This window comes from Canis lupus, chromosome 21, assembly GCF_048164855.1.
Source record: "Canis lupus baileyi chromosome 21, mCanLup2.hap1, whole genome shotgun sequence".
NCBI classification, from domain to species: domain Eukaryota; kingdom Metazoa; phylum Chordata; class Mammalia; order Carnivora; family Canidae; genus Canis; species Canis lupus.
The window spans coordinates 10,039,125-10,057,828 of record NC_132858.1 but is presented as its reverse complement, the minus strand read 5'-3'; the positions used below and the strand labels follow the sequence as shown (position 1 = coordinate 10,057,828).

The window sequence follows — 18,704 nt, the reverse complement described above, 5'->3', positions numbered from 1 at the left end:
GACGGGTCGGCTCGGGTGCCTGCCTCAGGGACTCCGGCCTCTCTGCCTCGCCCCCCATCTGTCTACCCAGTGGGTCCCCTTCCGCCACCCACTCTGTGGGACCCTGGGAGACAGCCTGACGTTTCTGTGTCTCAGATGGCTCCCCTGTGCCATGGAGCCGCCCACTGGGGTGAGGCCCAAGGAAGTCAGGCACGTCCCGGGACCTTCGCTCAGGAAGAGGTAGGCCCCTGGAGAGGCAGTAAGGGCTTCACACAACGGGAATGTGCTTGGAGCCATGGCACTGTCCCCTCACAGACGGCAAGGGTGACCAATTCTGTTACACATCCTGGACCACAACAAAACAGAAACTGCGCAAGGTACCCTAGCAAGGGCAAGGCCCAGGGCATCTGCATCACAGAGTCCCACCGTTCCTTCCCACCCACCAGGCAGCGTCCCCAGCTGCGACCCCGGGCAGGGAAGGGAGGTGGCATCCTGCTGGCCAGGCTCCAGGACCTCAGCGCCTGCCTGCACAGCCCAGGGCCCACCAGGAGACGATCTCCTCTCCTCCTACCCCAATCCTTGTCTGTCCCGGCCCATGACCTCTGGCATTACCCCTTCCGCTCTGCAGAGCGACCCCCTAGGTCCGGGCTGTGGCTTCTGGGGTGATACGTGGGGCACACGGCACGGGGAGGCCACTGGGTGGCCCTGGCAGGCCTGGGGGGGTGGTGGTGGTAGCCAAACAGAAGGAATCAGGGGCGCGTTTAGAGACTGTCCATTTCACAAGGTCGGGGGGAGAAGGGCCTCTGAGCACACGGCATGGTGATGCACATTTAGGGCGACCAGCCCAGGAAGGAGGCCACAGCTGGCTCCGGTCAACTCAGATAGACGGTTGGGGCCACAGCGCATTGGGGTTCTGTGTCAGCCAGCAGGGGAAAGAATTCTGATTTTTATTATGTAAAGGGGATAGGAAAACTGGAAAGTAAACTGCCTGCTGCAGGATGCCCAGGGGAACCAGAAGGAAGGGCTGACACCGAGTCAGGGCAGGCCCACCAGCTTCTGGGAGGCCCTGCTTGAGCCCCAGGGAGGGCTGGCGGCCCACCCAGGCCACCGTCCAGTGACAAAGGGCTGCCTGGACCATTCTGGACTGAGAGATCGGGGAAGCCCCTGGAATGTCCACGAGGAGCCCAAGGTGGACATGCAGCTCTCCCTCCAGGCTCCCCAGCAGGCAGAGAGAACCCTTGCTATCAGTGGGGAACCTGCCCTCTGTCCGCGTGGCACCATGGCCATGTCGGTGACTCCTGCCAGTCTTCCAGCTGTGCCCAGGGGCAGTCTGTCCTCTGGACCTCCTGGACATAGGGGTCCTAGGTCCAGTGGGCATCTGCCCCCTGAAGGGGTCCTAGGTCCCCAGGGCGCCTGCCTCCTGAACACCCGGCTGGGGCGGCCCCACCCTTGTCCTGCCGTCGGCCCACACTCTGGCCCTGTCCAGGAGGAAGCCCCTGCGGGAAGCCCCTCCCTCCCGGTGGCCACCTAGGCCCCTCTGTGGAGCCCAAAGGCCAGTGCGCGGGGATTGGCTTGGCCTGTCCTCCATCCCCGGGAGCAGGTGTCGGGGCGGATGGGCTGGTACCCACATACCCACACTCGGAGCCAGGTACTCAGCCCAGGCAGATGGACATTCCTGGCAGAGCCCGTGGCCAGCAGGACACAGTGGTCCCGGCTGGGAGCCCCATCTGCCTCTCTGCACAGAGGGAGCGGAACGGGGCTGCCAGCAGGAGGGGCTCTGGGTAGCATTCCCTTGCAGCTTTCCCATGACGCCCCCCTAATCTGGGCTCTTCTCCTTGGCACCCCCGCACCTCACAGCTGCCGGCCGGCCAGCTGCTCCTCCCCCGAGCGGCCCAAGACAGAGCATGTGTCGGGGCAGTGGAGGCCCTTTCCCATGGCGGGACGGGGCGAGGGGCGAGGAATTTGAGGAGGAAGGAGCAGTGCCCGGGAATTCGGAAAATGCATCCAACCGCCCTGAGCGTTGGGAAGAAGCCGGCGGGGGGATTAGGGGAATCGCAGGATGGACTTGGGGCCTGGGTGGGCCGTGACGGATGGGGCCGCCGGGGGCCCAGCGTGACAAGGGAGCCCTGTCCGGCGGGGAGCGAGGCCTGCAGCTGTCCCCATCCGTCAGCCTGGCCCGCCTTCCCCAACCAGGCAAAGACCTTCGACCCCAGGCCACTGGGGGCCAGGTTCCGGGCCTCCCTGCGCCCTGGCCAGCACTGCCCGGGGGTCCAGGACGTTCCGAGCCATGGGACTTGGCCTCGTCCAACAGAGGCTGGGCTTGCGGCCTCTTGCAACGTGTGGCCTCTGTGTCACCCTCTGCACCGGGGTCTGGTCCCGGGCTCTGTCCCTGTGCTCTGGGCTCTCCATGGGGGCGCCCCTCGGAGGAGGGGGCCGAGGCTGCTGTCTGGTGGGTCTGGCCCCTGGGAACCCTCTGGAATAGCAGCTGTCCCTGCCGCTTGGAGCCGGCTGACAGGTCTGCCCCGGCCCCCTGGGCTAAGCCTTCCATGATTGATTATGGTGGACATTCACACCAGGGGGAACGGGCCCGGATAAGCCGAGCAGCTGCTCGGAGGGGCCGAGGGGGGCTCGGGGCGCCTCCCCCACCCCCATGCTGCCCCTCCCTCCCACCCCTGTCCGCTCTGAGCTGCAGCTTTGCCTTCCGGCCCCGGCCCCCTCCCCACCCTCTCTCTGGGGTTCCAGGGCCTTCCCAAGGGAGGCACTCCTCCCCCAAGTGGACCGAGCAGGGCCGCCAGGGCTTTGGTGACCTGAGGTAAACCAAGTCACTCCCGGCCCAGCCCAGGCATGACTGGGGATGACAAGATTACAGCTGTCCCCACCAGGACCAAGCTGATCTGCAGCAGAAAGAGGCAGAAAATCCTGCTGCCCACACAGAGGGGCTCTGATCCAAGGGGAGAGAGGTATCCCCAGGGCGTGAGGACACTGAGGGGAGCTGTCTCCAGGGGACCGGGCTGGGGTCCCCCGGAGGGGTGGTGTGGACCACGGGACCCCCTGGAACGTCAAGTCCCACAGGGGGCAGAGGGTGAGCTGGATTTCACTCGGGAAAGCAGGGCTTGGCCAACGTGGGAAGACAGGGGGCCGTGGGGGCGCCGCCAATCGAAACTCCCCGACCCTTGGCTCCTGGCCGTTTGCTCAGCCAACTTTGCAGATGAGACACTGTGTGCAGAGACCCAAGAAGATAATCCCCTGGGTCATTGACTCTAGGGCCTCCTCACTGTCCGACCGCCCGGCCCACTCCCCCACACCATTGCTTCACTGCCTCCCGGAGCCTCCTCGGCGGGGCCTGGGGACTGTGGCAACCCCGTGGCCCTGGCACTCCCACCTCGGAGGCACCCTTGCCCCTGCAGGTGGGAGGGGGAGGGCGGGAGGGTCTGTTTGGTTCCCTTCAGCCCCCACCACCCTCCCCACCACCTAATAGGACCCTTCAGGGGCTGAGGGCTCAGGCCATGGGGCTCCAGGCTCTCGGTGCATGGATATGCCGTGGGCAATCCGTGGGCCACAGAAGGGGGTCCGGACCCCAAGGGCACCGGGCCTGGCGAGTCCTCAGGGCTGCCCACCTGGCAGGCAGGGGGGCCCAGAGGTGGGCAGTGCCACCCTAAGTCCTGGCCCTTGGTCCTCTGTCTTCGGGAGACCACGGTGGGGTCCACGTGGAGGGGCCTCTTTGTACCCCAACCTTGGGCTCCCTGCTGTCCCCTCAGGGGCAGGGGGCAGAGGTGGGGGCCGTCCCAGGAGCCCTCCCAGAGCAGGCGTAATTGTGGGAAATGCAAGCCACATGCCTCTGGTTCATTTACACTTAATTCAATACAATGAGCTTCCCGGGGCCTTTGATGTACCAGGACCTGCCGGCCTTTAGTGCTTTGTGGGCTGCGAAACAGGAAGCCACAGGGTTTCAGGGGCAGAGCCGTGGCGCCTCCTCCCCTCTGCAGCGGGCTGTCAGGGACCCCAGGGCCTGTCCCCTCCGAGGGGGAAGGGGAGGCCGTCCTGCACCAGGTGCTCGGGGCATTAGGGGGCCGACCGGCCAAGGCAAGGGCCTGGGTGGGTGCTCCTGCCCCTCCCATAGCAGAGGGCGTGGGAGGACCTCCTCCAGGAAGAGCAGGGACACCCCCAGGGGCAGGATGGGGAAGCAGATTCCAGGGCCGGGGTGACAGCCAAGTCAGGATCAGCTTCAGCTTGCCTCCCTGCCTCCCTGCCTCCCTGCCACCCAGGCGGCCTTCTGACCGGCCACCAAGCTGTGGGTAGGGGTCACACACATAAGAGCAGGGGCCAGCAGGCACGTGGCAGGGGACAGGCTCTGGAAATCATCGGGGGCAGGGGCCGCAGGGCCAGCTGCTCCCCCGAGGGCCTCTCCAGTGGGCCCTACCCATCCAGCCTCTGCCTGCAGACCCTCCCTCTAGGCAGGTGGGGATGGGGGCTTGCCAGCTCCCCCGAGGGTTTCCTGGAGGTGGCTCAGAGGAGGGCAGAGAGGTTGCGGAGAGGCTGCGGGCTGGGGTGGACACAGGCTGGGAGCACAGTGGGAGCAGAAGCACGGGGCTGCCTTGTGGGAGCCACACGGGAGCAAACGTCCAAGCACTTGGAGCCTGGGGTGACGCGTCCGGCTAGCCAAGACAAGCTGTCCCTGCTGGGGCTGCTGTGCGGGGGGGTGTCAGCGTCCTGCCGGGGACACAGTGAGACCAGGAACAGAGCCCAGATCCAGGATGCAAGCCCCGACCACGTGCGGCCAGTGTCCCCCAGGATCCCCCCCGGCCCCCTACCCACAAACAGGGAGCTGTGCAGGGTCTGGGGAGGGGACAGCTGTTTGCAGCTCCACATTCCACACTCAGGGTCAAGCATTTGGGGGAGGCTGTTTTTCTTAAAAAATGTCATTTGAAAATAAACACTGTCGCCGGCGCTTTTTCTGATTGCCCCGGATCCCCAGGGAGCAGTGGACAGCCAGCGCCTGGGGGTCCAGGTGGCCGGGGGTCTTCCAGCCACAGTGGCCTCTGATTTCCCTGAGCAGGACACACCATGGCCCTGGGGCCAGAGGCTCAGGAGTCTGAGCAGCCCAGTTGCCACCGGAGGCCCGCAAAATTGCAGCCTGGCTGGCTGGCAGGCCTACAAGGTGGCCTTCCTCCTGCAGGTGGCCCTGTCCCCAAGGCAGTACCAGGCCCAGGCCCAGCTGGATCTCATCCCCCATGTGTATCTGGGGGTGTCCAGGGATTCCCGGCCTGACCTCTCCCTGGTGGTGTTCCTGGGGCTCTGTGGGCCAAGGGGCCTCTTTCTTCCATCGCTGCTCTTTGCTTTGCAGTGAAGGGGCTGAGGGTCCCCGCACCCCTGGCCAGGCTGGGCATCTAAGGGCCTCCCTGTGCAGCCTCCGGCCCCGGCAACTCCCTACAGCCTGTGCTGAGGCAGCTGCACCCTGCCCCAGGGCTCGTCTGTGCTCGGGCCTCCCATGGCCACTGTGGGGGTGTCGATGTGGAGGGAGGGAGCTCTTTCCCACCTGCATATGGACCCCTGCTCCCACAGGCGGTTGGTTGCCTGACCTAAGGCAGCCTGAGAAGTGTCTAGAATCAGGGAGGAGGTTGTCCTGCCCATTCCACAAGCCCTTTCTCTTCCCCCGACCCCCGCTGACTTGGAGGCACACCCCTGCACCACTGCTGCTGGCTTGACCCCTGGGAAGGCGCTCTTTACGGTGGATACCGCAGCCCCCTGAGCCACACGGAGATGCCTGCCCTTGGCCCGAGGCTCAGCTGGACCCCCCAGCCCTGCACAGGGCGTGGGACTTGGGGAGCACCCCACCCTGCCGAGAAGAAGGGGTGGCAGGCTTGCAAGAGTGTCCCCTGCTCATCCTGTGCCTCAAGGGCCCTCGGGGCTGGGTCATCCTCAGAGAGCAAGGGTCTTCCTGCATGTGGGGCTCATGGGACAGCCGATCCCTGTCCCCACGTAGAACATGTGCACATCCCCCCTATGGTAAGGACAGGTCTGTGGTGGGGGAGCAGGCAGTAGGATGAGGCCCTCCCACCCCCCCAACCATGGTGACCCTCAGGTGAGACTCTGCAGGGAGGACCTGAAGGACCTGAAGTCTGTGAGGCCAGCAAGAGGCCACCTGCTCCCCCCCAGGGGAGGCACTGTGCACTTTTCCCCACTTGGTGTGTGCTGACCCTGACCCCCAGGCCCCCGGGGGGCCCAGCCCCACCAGCCTTGTTTGAGCTCCGAGGTCAGTGTCCTGGGACTTTGCCCGGGGGGTGCATCCCAGAGCCCACACACGAGGCCCCTCTCTGTCCTGCCCCTGCCCATCTCCGGGGCTGGGGGGTAGGTGGTGGGAAGTGGGATTGGACAGATGGGATGGCCCTCCTCTGCAGGCTCAGCTGGGGAAGCCTCTCACCTTCCAGAATGTTCTTCCTGCTTCTCTGAGCCTGCCCCATAGCCTGCCCCTCACACTCCAGGGCTGTCTTCTTGCTGGTGCACAACACCCACCTCCTGCCCCCGTGGATGGTGGGCGACTTGGCCTTGCAGGGCCTCTAGTCACCCTGCTATACCTGAACACACACAAGACATCAGTGGCGGTCACTGCATGGGGTCTGAGTCAGCATCCTGGACCCGAGCTCTGGGCGGCCCACTTGTGGCTGCAGGGGCTCAGGGGCTCCACCTCTCTGCCTCAGTCCCCCCATCTGCAGAATGTGGGTGTCGAGAGCAACCCCCTTCATGGGTCGTCCTGAGGAGAAGGTCCCACTGGGGTGAGGTGCCCGGGATCCGGGGCGAACAGGTGGCTGAGTGGACCACAGTTACCACCAGGAGGTCACTTTTATTCGAGATGTGTCTCTTTGAGTTCTCCTTGTGGTCACAGCCCCTATAGTTCTGGTGGAGGAGACCCCGAGGTCACCACATGCCGCCCTCCAGGCTGCTGGAGGCCAGAGTGCCCTGCTCACAGCCCCCTCACTTCTGGGGTGCCCCCCATCGGGAGTGACCGGAAACCAGGAGGTATAGAGGACTCTGGCTGGGCCCAATGGCTGCTCCCCCGGGGTCTGGCCGGCTTCTCCTCCTCCCTGGATGGTGGTCAGCTCAGTGTTAATATAAAACAGAGGGGGAATGTGTATGTGGTGGACAGCAGGGGTGAGGGGCCAGAGGAGCAGAGGGAAACAACATGCCAGCTCAGCATTTGCACCCAAACTGGCCAGCAGGTGGGCAGCCCCTGTCTCCCAGGAGTGGGGCCCACAGGGCCGAGGGTCAACTGGAAGGCCTTTCCAGAGGAACACTCTCTCTGGGACTTTTCGTGCTGCCCCTGAAGGCCTGTCCTGCCTTCGACCCCCTCTTTGTTTTCTCCCTGCGAGCAGGGCTCTGGGGGAAGCAGCGGGCTGTGCAGCCCCTCCCCACCGCTCCCTGTGGCTTGACCTGGGGGGAGGCAGGGCTCACAAGTCTTCTTGAGATGCACGCCTGCCCCCAGAGTCATGGGAACCCTGGCCATCCGTGGAGACCCTGCTGCCACCTTGGAAGTGACGGGCCATTTGCTGTTGGCCGTGATGGATTGGGCCGCCCTCTCTGGAGCACGGCAGAGCCTGGAGAGCCCCCGCTGGCCGGAAATGTGGGGCACCCTCTCTGACACGCCCTATGAGCACAAACGGGGTGGCTGAGGGGGCTCCTGGAGTCAACTGGGGCCTGTGGGAAAGGTCAGAACAGACATGTACCTGCCTGTGCGCCTCCTTGAGCGCGTGGCTGTGGAGCCAGGCCGGAAAGGAGGGCGCACCAGGGCGGTGGCGCCAGCAGGAATTGGGGACCACAGGCCAGTGTTTGCAGATGGGCCGGGGGCGTGTGCAGGGGAAGTCAGGGCCGGGGGAAGCCTGGAGCCTGCATGGGGCCCAAGCCAGAAGGAGTGTGCGTCTGGAGCACGTTCTTGGGTGACAGCTCCATGAAGGATGGTGGGGGAGCGGGGAGGTCTGGGGCCGTCCCCGACCCATGGGATTGCTCTGGGCTGGGCGGCCATGGCCCTCCAGCCAGCCTCTTCCCACCCGACCCTGGGGAGGACCTGGCCAGGCCCAAATGTGGAATCCCACCCGCTCGGCCAGGCCCAGCACCCAGCTCAGAACAGGAAGTCTGGGGGCCCCTTGGGCCGCCCCCATCATGCCCACGGTGGCCCGGGGTGGGCAGGCGTGGGACGTCTGAAGTTGCATTTCCTCCGGATCCCGTCCAGATGTCCTTCCCTTCCCACCCAGCCCCCACAGTCCCCTCCACCCTTCTCCCCACAAGCATTTGCCCGTGACATGCATATAATGTAAGCTCTTAATCCTATTGTTCCAGCCTCCCTCCCATGTCTACCAACCTCTTTCCGCCCGTCACTGACATCCCTGAGCTGTCTTCAGCTGGCAGCCCCTTGGGCAGGGGCCATGCCCACCCAAATCACAGGACCCATGAAATTTGGCCTTAATTAGGTTGTCTCATGACGGGATCCCACATGTGGGAGGCCAACGTTCTGGGACCCTCTCAGGAAGGGGGGTGCCAAGCCTGTCCCCCCGCCCCCAATAGACCCAGTAGGGCTGCCGAGTATAGGGGCACTGGCATGCGGCCGTCACCCACCCTTCCTCCTGGAGCTCTGTGCCCAGGGGAGGGGGGCACCGGATAGTAGCCCGCTAGGGGAGCCTGAGGCAGCAGGCCTGACCTTGACCCTGGGCTGCCCCTAGGCCCCCTCTGGCTCTGTGCCCACTGTGAAAACAGTAGCTTTATCTCTGCCGCCTCCCGAACTGCAAACAGCCACGTGTCCCTTGGGGGCCACTCTTGGCACACATGCCCTCTGCCCCACGTCCTAGGGTAAGGTCATTCACCCTCGGATGGGGGGCAATGGGGACCAATGGGGACCGTTGCCTGCAAGCCTGTGACAACCTCATGGCCCTGGGGCGGGGGGCAGATCAGGCTGCAGCTCTGACTAATGGGGCCACCCGTCATCGTGGTGAGCGAGCAGGCTCTAGAGAGACCAGCAGACTCTGGGCTCTGGGGGCTGGGCTCCGGAGCAGTGCAGCCCGGAGCATGACAGCCACAAGGGACCCTCCTTCGTCACCCCCCTTACTTGGTGACAGAGCTTAATGAACAGGAAGCTAGCAGTGGAAAACAGAGCAAAGGGCAGGGACCCTCCCCCCTTTCTCCCCTGCCCTCCCGCCCGCTTTCCCCACCCTCCAGTGCATAGACACCCAAGTTCTCTGGGGGCGCCCTGATGGTCGCCATGCCCTCTGGGGTAGCCTCCTGCCCCCAGACCCTCCCTGCTATTCCAAGCCAACTCATCCCATATGGGCCCCAGAAATCTCTTGGAAAGGGCTGTGAGCTCAGGGTGACCACAACTTAAAAGCCGAACCCCCAGCAGGCAACGTGGCAGCTTGGCCACAGGGGTGGGGGGAACATCCTCCCCAGAGGGCCCTGACGCCAGTGGGGAGCACTTGCTGACCGTTAGGGAGCCCCCCAGTCCCTCAGCCCAATCTCACCAGGCCTACCAGAGGCGGGGGTCCCTTACCAAGGGGAGGCTGAGAGGCCCTCCTGTGTCCCCATCACATGCACTGCTTCTGGGAAGCAAGGGTCTTGGGTCACATCCTGCCCTGGCCTTATCCCAGACCTCCCACCACCCTCCTGGAGATAGGGTCTGGGGGGTTCTGGCTGCAGGGGCCAGGTCAGCTTGGGAGGAGACCCCAAATGGGATGACCTGGCAGGAAATGCCCCTGCTCCCAGGGGTGCCACCGGGCTGGGTGGGCAGGGCTGTCGCCATGTGGCTCTCCTGGTCCTCCCCGCTGACCAGTGGCCCATAATCCCAGCATGGCTGTCAGCCAGAGCTTGGGGGCAGGAAGGAGAGCCCCTGTGCTCTTCTGAGGCCTAAGGGGCTGGTGTATGTTCGGAGAGACCCCCTGGAGCCCCCTCCAGAACTCTCAGCTTGAGACCCATCCCAGAGGCTATGTTGTGGCCCCCACCAAAGCCACAGGCCTGTGCCCCGGGGCCTCCAGGCCTTTCCTGGAGGTACGGGGAGGTGGAGGCCAGGACCACGGCCCCCATGCTTTTTGGTGGGGATGTGGGGGGCTTGCGGGTGGGTAGGGGAGCAGGCAGTGCCAGGACACCATGGAACGGCCTCCACCCCCAGACCCCAGAACAGTGGGCTAGTGTGTGGGCCGGGGGTGGGGCGCGGGGTGGAGGCCGGGCAGGTCCGTCCTGCTCCATAAACCCCGAAGGACGCTGTTGACACAGGGGTGATGTCACTGCCGACCAATTGGGAGCCCGTCGGGGGCTCTGTGTGTGCTGCTCTGCGTGCCGTGGGCCCCGCCACGCACGGGGCGTGATCTGAAAGCCACCTGAATAAACCCAAGGGGCCCCTGCTTTCCCCCTGGGCCCCGTCTCCTGCACGTCCCACCCAACCCACCGCCTGTACAGGAAAGACAGGGGCAAGGAGGGGCAGGCAGGGAAGGGAGGAGGCATTGTGCCTGGGCCGAGCTCTCTCACTGACATGTGGCCCCCACCGTCCCGGCCCCCCACCTCTGAACCCCAGAGTCACGCCTGGATGCTCCATGGCCTCTGGTGACCAGGGCTCCCTGCAGCCCTGCCTGACACCCTCCGGAGCAGCTCTGCGCCCCGTGTCAGGGCTCCGTCAGGGCAAGTGGCCGTTTGTCCCAGGGCCCTGACCCTCTGTCCTATCCCTTCCATCTTTGACTCCAGAAAGTCCTTCCTTCTCCCCTCCCTGTGGGCTGCAGACCAGACCCCCACCCCCATCGCCCCCACCCTCAAAACCCAGAGGGGCCTGTCTCCCTGTCCTGGGCTCAGGTGAATGCTTTGTCGGCCTCTGGCCCCATCGCCCTCGCCCCTCCTTGGGCCTTCCCCCCACCCCGAGCCTCCAATCCCCCCAGCAGAGTGTGGGACCCCCAGGGGGCTGCCCAGCGCCCCCTCCAGCTCTCGGCTATGCCCCCACAGCCGCCCCTGGGGCCCCAGGGACAGGTGTCCAATGGGCCTTGACACGTGCTAGCAAGCCCAAGCTCCGGGCAGGAGCAGGGACAGCCCCCCGCCCCCCGCGCTTGGCGCCCATGTCTGTTTACCGGTCCAGCCCCAGGCCCACGCCGCCCCCCGAGGCCCCGGCTGCCCGCCTGTGTCCGGCCAGGTGTTCGATGATGGAGCACGGGCTCCTGGGAGGACAAGGGGCTCGCTGTCTGCTTTATGCAAGCACAGTGCTGACAAGGAGCAGAATATCCACAGTGACCACTTCCAGGAAGTGGCTCGGGGCTGTGGGGGCCGCCAAGGAGCAGGCCCCTTCCCAGCAAGCCGGCCTGCAGGTGGGCTTCCAGGAAGGGGCCCCCGCGGGTTCCCCTCACCCCTGGAAAAGGGCCAGTCGTGTCACCAGGTGCAGGCTGGGGAGAGGTGCAGAGAAGGGAAGGAAGGAGTCCACGAGGGAGAGAAGGCGAGGCAGGGGCAGCCTGGGGTGGAGACTGCAGCCCCCGGGGAGGCCACGCTGGCCATGCTGCTCCTTCCAGAACCTTCCGTCCCCCTCTGTGGGTCACACCACCTCTGCTGGGGCCCTTGGCTATCGGGGGCCTTCCCGAGTACATGCTCGCACATGCAGGAGGGTAGCGGCGCATGGGCGGAAGGACACTGATCGGATCAGGTCCCCGGGATGACTGGTGGCGGTGCCTCCCGCCCCTTGCTGGTGGGGGCCGCGTGGGGCCTCCGGCCAGGACCCCCTGCCCCTCTGCTGTGCTCTCAGATGCCACCCCAGCTCTGGGAAGAGGGAAACCGTTTGTCTTCCCTGGAGCCTGGGGTGGGAGCCCGGGAGCCACTCTCGGCTGGCCCAACCCTGTGTTGTTTTTGGTGTTTTTTTTCAGGCTTCCCAGGGTGTATTGTAGTGAGACCCCAAATGTCATGTTAGGCCTGCTCAAGAGTTCATTTCCTTTGTATTGTTGGAATTGTTTCTGCCCCCATTCACTGGTATGACAAGTGTCTTGACTCCACCCCGCCCCCCAGCTGTCCGTAATCCCTGCCTGAAAGTGGGCTCTTGGGTCATTAAATCCGTGCAGAGACACAAGCCCACACAAAGGCAGAGGACACACACAGCCGGGCTCAGATGTCCACCCTCCAGGGACACTGGCCCCCACATGGGGCCAGGCCACACAAAAGCCAGCAGACCCCACAGGGCGCCCCAAACAGGACAGGGCCCACATCCATGCCTGTGGCGCCCCAAGCAGAGGCTCCCTCAGGGCCACACGGCTGGACCGTGGACACACGCAGCCCATGACAGGGCGGCCGTTTGGGCTGCAGCGCCCAAGAGCACACAGCTGGTGCCCGAGCCCATGCACACGGGGCTGCCCAGGACACAAGAGACGTACAGACGCACAGACACATGCTTGTGGACACGGGGACGTGAGTCTCAGGGACACACGAGACACACACTTGTTGAGTGTTGTGCCCTCTAAGCTGGACGATTTGCTTGGTTGGGGGAGAGTCCAGGTTGAAGACCCCCCTCAGCTCCTGGACTGGAGTTTCGATTGGAGCCTTGGAGCCGGGGTGGGGGCGTCTAGTGGGGGTGGAGGGCTGGTTGGAGTCCTAGGCGCAATCTTCCCCAGACCTCCCCGCACCTCTGCGGTGGCCCCCACCCCCACTGCGCCCGAGCTGGGGAGGAGGGGGAGTGAAATCCAAGCCCCTGTTTGCTGGAGACACTTAACTCAGCGCAGGGGCATTTTGAAAGCGCCTCTGGGTGGCGGGGGCGCCAGGAGCCTGTCTGACAGCCTCTTGGAGCCCCTTCTCTAAAAAGCAGGAAATCGGGTTGGGCCAAAGGTAAACACATTCCGACCTGGCTGTCCCTGCTCCATGGAGGGGCTCTGTGGGGCGGGGGCCGCCACCGCTGTGTCCCTAGTTCGGGCGAGGCGAGGCGGGGGCTCATGACCTGTTTGCAGAGCCTGAGCCTGTGGCTCCAGCCCCAGCCGCTTCAGGCTGGCCCTCGGGGACAGGGGACAGGTTGCCCTCACCCCTCCTGCACCCCCGGCCCCAGGGCCCTCCCCACACTACATTCCCTCCTGCTTGGGAGGCCCCAGAGCCACCAAGGAGCAGAGGAGAAGTGTGCACTCAGAGACTCAGAGGGGACAGGGGGCATGGGCACAACCACGGGCAGACCTGGGGGGACAGTCGACCTCGGCCCGAGGGGCCCCCCAGCTGGGTGTGGAGGGGACGACCCCACCCTCCTGCATTCCAGACCAGTAGACCTCAGGGCCCCAGGTCAGGGTTGAAGTGTGGCTGTGACTCACACCCCAGGTGTCAGAACAAGGCCACAGTACCCAAAGCCCTGGCCCCTGGCTCTGGGGGCCCAAAGGATTGCCCATTCATTGCAGGGACTGATGATTCCCGGGCTCTCCAGAGCATCCCTCTGCTTTCTCCAAAACCTGGGGCCCCTACAGCACCTGCGATGGCCACACCACTGTCCCCTCACAGCCCCAGGAAGCTGGCCCAGGTGACCAAGGCCAGGGACAGATGTTTGTGACAAAGGCAGTTGATAGACCCAACATTACAACTAAGGGCCGGGGGTCTGGAGATGGACATAGCCCGTCCCTGAGTGGTGCTCTGGGCCCTGGCACGACTTGGGTGGGTGGCAGAGGTGCTTGGGAGAGACCCGAGGGCCCCACTCCTTGTCCCCAGCATGGGTCTGGTGGGAAGGGCGTGGGTCCCAGAGGGGAGCCCAGACACATGATTGCAGTGGGGAATCCATGGAGGTCAGCTTGTGGGGGCGGCACAGTGCTGGGTGCCCAGAGTCCAGGCAGCCCCGTAGAGGCCCCGGCATGGAGGCAGTGTTCTCGGGCCTTTGCCATCTGGGCTTCATCAGCTGGCAAGGGAATCAGCCAAGGACCCCAACCTCATTTCCAAAAGCTGCTACCTCACGCTCGCGGTGACTGCACCATCAGAGGCAGAGGGCTATGGGCCTGGGGGTCCCTGACCCAGCTGCCGTATGGTATGAGGACCGATACCAACCCCAAGCTCAAGGGGGTCTGTGCTTGAAAACCAGGCACAAACCCAAGGCTGGACACCAGCAGGACGCATCCCGTCGCCTGTCCCTCTCCCCTTCTCCGCCGCCCCAGTCCGGCCCGGGGCAGCTGCTAGGGCCAGTCCTGTGGATGAGAGTGGACGGCCCTCCCGCGTGGCAAGCCCACCCTCCTAGGATGATTCTACACGTGACTCTCCTGCTGGTCCCAGGATCTGGGACAGGGGCTTGGGGGGCTCGAAGGGCCCAGGGGTGTTATCCCTGAGGTAGGTCATGTGGCAGGACAGCATGTAGGGGGACTCGGTGTTGTCTGGCTTCATGCTCATTGCTGAGAACTCCCTTGGCCACTCCACCACCCCCTCCCTGCAGGGGCCTTGGCCCCACAGACCCCTCCCTGGGCTCCACCCCATGTCTCCTTCCCTGTCACCCCACCCCCAGGCCCCTCCCCATGTCAAATGCCCTCCCTGCCCACCCTCCTCATCCACCCCGACCCCACCCCACCCCACCCCACCCCTGGAATCCTCCTTGGCCATAGGCTTCCTGGCCCCGTGTGCCTCCCCCACGCCACCTCCCCTCCTGTGTGTGTACCTCACCTCATCCCCGTGCCCCTCCCCTCTGTCCCCGTGCCCCTCACCTCATCCCCACGCCCCTCACCTCATCCCTGTGCCCCTCCCATTCTCTCTGCCCCCTCATCTGCCCTGTTCCCTTATGTCTTTTTCATGTTCTCCATCCAGTGGCCCCCCCACGCCCATTCCCCCCCCCCCCCCCGCCCAGGCAAACAGCTCGGATTCCAGAGTCCCTGAGACAAATTGCTGTAACTGTGTTTATTGATGAGTCCAGGGCTCCTGGTGAAGCCCTGGTGGGGAGGGGCACAGAGCGAGTCATGCTACAATGGAATGCTTCAAGGTCTGCTCGGTGTTAGGAGCTTCCAGACTAGGCAAGGGGGGGTGGGGCCTCACGCTCTCAGCCGCACCCGGGCACCCCCACACAGAGATGGACGGAAGGTGGGTGCCGGGCGCTGTGGGCCACAGGAGGCCAGGTGCACTCAGCAGCTTGCTTGCACACACGCTCGGGAACTCAAGGCCAGATCCAAGACTCCAAACCAGTGCAAACGACTTAGTGCAAATTAAATTCAGGAGGGACGGGGAAACAGAGTCATGGGGGCTTTAAGTCTCCCGAGCAAAAAGGAAGGGAAAGAAAGGAAATGAGAGAACATAGGAAAGGAAGAAGAGAAAGAGGGCGAGGGGCGTGGGGCGTGGCGGCTGGTGGTCGCCTGGCCATGGCAGGGTGGCCACGGGGATGACATTGCCAGGAGGGGTGGGTGGCGGCTGCCACGGGGGCTGCTCGCTGCCAAAGGTGTTGTGGTCAGGTTGCTCTTGTTCCTTTTGCGTCACCTGCAGAGAACGACAGGACACATGAGTGGGGAGCCAGGCAGAGTAGCCAGGGAAGCTTCTGGAAGGAGGGTACCCATGCTCACCTTCCAGAGCCGATTCCTGAGTCAAGTAGTGTAGTGGTTCCAGAATGCAGCATCTTCTTGCGTCAGAGCTAGAAGGACTTGAAGAAGTCCGGTTTCCAAGGCCCAGGCATGAGCTGGGTAGCACCATTTCTACGGGGCGGGAGAGCATGAGTGCTGGCTCCCCAGCCCGCACCCACTCCCTGTGGGTGGCCGGGGCCTCCTCACCTTGTCAGTTTGAGGGTTATAGGGGTCCAGAGAGCAGCAGTGTGTTGACTCCTTCAGGAACGCAAAGGAACGAGAGCCGTGGCTGTTCTGACTCCCCACGGTGCCAGCCTAGAATGTTCTGTGGAAGGAAGAGCGCTCGTGAGTGATGCTTCAGGGGGTGGTTGGCCCAGAGGGGCTGTGTCCCACATCTGCACTTACCAGGAAGGCCGGACGGCATCACGTCTGTCCTCACCGTCACACCGGACCATGTCCTATCCCTCTGAGCGCAGCCTCGCGCCTGGCCTTCGGTGGCTGGCGGGCTCACCACCCGAACTGGAGACCTGGCTGTGGGCAAGTGGAAAAGGAGCTGGTTGGGGGGGCAGAGAGCTGGGGTGGGGTGTCAGGAGCGCTGGCGGGCTGGGCACTCACCCTCATCTCCAGTCCGAGCCCAGAGGCACCGATCCCTGCTCCGTCGACGCCCGCAGAGGCCCGCCTTGGCCCGGGCTCTGGAGGCCAGTGCCTCCCCTGGCTCGCTGCCAGGCTCCTGCTCTTCGCCCCTGCCTGCGCCCCGACCCCCCGCCAGAGGTCTCACTCACCCCGCCCCACACTCCTCGCCTAGTCTGGTCTCGCCTGTGCCCTTGACTCCCCTGGACGCTGTCCTGTCCGTCACGCCAGACCCAGGGGCTGAGCGGTGAGGGCATACAGTGTCACCGAGTGCACTGTGGGCCCTCTCCGCGCCCGCCCCTGGGCCGCAGTGCCACGTGGGAACGGCCACCCGCAGGCCGGGCCCACGGCAGCCTCCTCGCTGCAGAAATCTCTCCAGAGCCCGATCCTGTGGCCGCCGCTCCCTCCGGGTGACACCCTGCTGCGGGCCGCCCCGCGCACTGCTCCTTCGTTCCTGCTCTCCAGCCCTCGAAGCTCCAGCACTGGCCTTGGGAGGCCTGAGCCGGAGCCGCTCCTGTACCTGCTACTAAATGAATTTCGGTGGGTGAGATGTGGTGGCGGCTGGGGACCCTGTTATGTCCTGAGTCCCCACCTCCTCCTGTCCGACCCGGGCCTGGTGCCCCCGCACATGCTGGATCCCCACGGCCACCTGTCACCTCCATAGAGGTGGTCGCCTCAGCACCTTCCTCGCTGGCAGCCCTGCCTCGTCTCCTGCCCACCCTCCTGAAATACTCTTTCTACCTGGGAAGGACCCCCAGCTCCCCAGCCCCCACTGTCTCAGCTCCCCCTGAGACGATGTCACCTGTCCTGACCGCCCTCCTTCGTCCTGCCGCTCTGCCGGGAGGCCAGCCGCTTCTCCTCGCTGGTCCTTGCTCCCTGCCACCTCCTTCTGCAGAAGGCCAGCAGAGCAAGGCCCAGGGAGGGGAGGGGACTCACCTGGCCAACAGGCAGCTGTCCTCACTTGCTTGCGGCTGCCAGCTGCAGCCCACCACCCAGGTCCCGGGTGAACCCCTCTTCGGCTCCCCTTGTCCACCAGCCGCCACGTCCTGAAACCAAAAACTGACCGGGATGAATGCCTGGCTCCCCCCTCTTTCCTCTACACCCCCAGCTTGGGCCCGCCACACGTCATGCCGATGTGACCCAGACTCCCAGACACCCGGGCCCCCATGCCACTCGCCCGCCAGGTGCCTGCCAGCCCGGCCCGGCCCAAGCCACCCTCTACCCTCTGCCACTCCTGCCAGACTCCAGATTTCCAAGGTGATCCTTGGCCCACTCAAGCTTCCCTGCACCCTGTCCCCATCTTCCCCTGGTTGCCCCCGGTACCCCACGCTTCCCTGGTTACCCCTCGGCTCCCCCGCTTCCCCAGTTTCCCCAGTTTCCCCCGAACCCCCCACCCCACCCCTCCCACCACCCCCTCCCGCACCCTGCTCTGCGGCCCTAGCCCGGGCTTTTTCTAACTGGGGTGGCCCCGCCCAGAATTCCCGCCCCTGCCCTGCCAGCCAATCGTTGCAGGGACCGTGTTCGGGGCCACCGCAAAGCCCACCTCCGCCCCAGCCCGGTCCAGCGCACGTTCCTCACCCGTCCCAGAATCCACCAAAGACGGCATTCTGCACACCCCTGCGTTGGCGTCCTGCAGACAGGGCCTGGCATTGTCCCCACACGTCCCCCTCCCCTCGGGTGGGAGCAGGCGGGTCCCCTCAGGGCAGACCACGCACACGGCCACACGCCCAGACCGCGCAGGGAGCGCGCTCTGCTCCCAATGGGAGTTCTGGCGGGGGGGATCCTGATGCTGGCGCGGGACTTGGAGCTCCCCTGTGCCACCACCATGGCTGAGACCCCACACTCACCCCAGGGCCCCGGGAGTCCACGGGGAGCCGTCATGTGGGGGGTGAGGGCCACGGGAAGCACCCAGGGGTCTCGGTGGGGAGGGTGCATGGCTGAGCTCCGACTCCAGCACCATCTAGTTGACAGTGGCTGTTGGGACCAGAGTGGCTTCCACAGGGCAGGCTTCCCACTGCGGTTGGGGTGCTCTAGGTCCCCTGACCACCGCGTTCTGATCACCCGCACAAACCGCGCCCTCTGGGTTCCGCGACTCACAGGCGCGCTCTGGTGACAGGCGCCCCGTGCACTGCTTGCCCCGGGCGCCGCTGGCTCAGGAGCCAGAGACCTGAGAGCTACAAGATACCCGAGGCTATCCTTGGCTAATCTATCCCTGGGGTGACCCCTCAGCCTTACTAGGGGGGATCTGGGCCCCACAGTCCACAGGGTTTGCCCACCAAGTCTAGGGTGTTGGCACCATGGGGAGAGCCCACATAGGCAAGGGAGCTGGAGTCACCACACCTCAGAGGTCCCCTGGCAGACTCTGCTCCTTGGACACCAACGTAAAGTGCCAGGTGCTCCCACCAACCCCGACACCCCAGCCTTCCTCATGGCGGAACCCCCAGATTTACTGTGGGACAAACCTAGACTTTGCCGCGGGTGGACTCCCGAGGTAGGATGGGGCGGACCGCCACAGTGGCCAGAAACAGACCCTAGCCCTGGCCACCTCCGGGCAGAGGTGAGTCCGCACTGCCACCTCGCGGTTACTGTGGTCCGCACACTGCGACG

General features: G+C 64.9%; 1 long non-coding RNA gene across 1 annotated transcript; it reads right to left on the bottom strand.

The window, feature by feature from the left end:
• Positions 1–14,802: 14,802 nt before the first annotated feature.
• On the bottom strand, positions 14,803–17,440 carry LOC140613308 (uncharacterized). Its single transcript, XR_012014459.1, has 5 exons — positions 16,083–17,440; positions 15,873–15,998; positions 15,675–15,792; positions 15,471–15,599; positions 14,803–15,387 (listed from the first exon to the last, which is right to left on the bottom strand). It is a non-coding gene; the product is annotated as an uncharacterized lncRNA (long non-coding RNA).
• Positions 17,441–18,704: the final 1,264 nt, after the last annotated feature.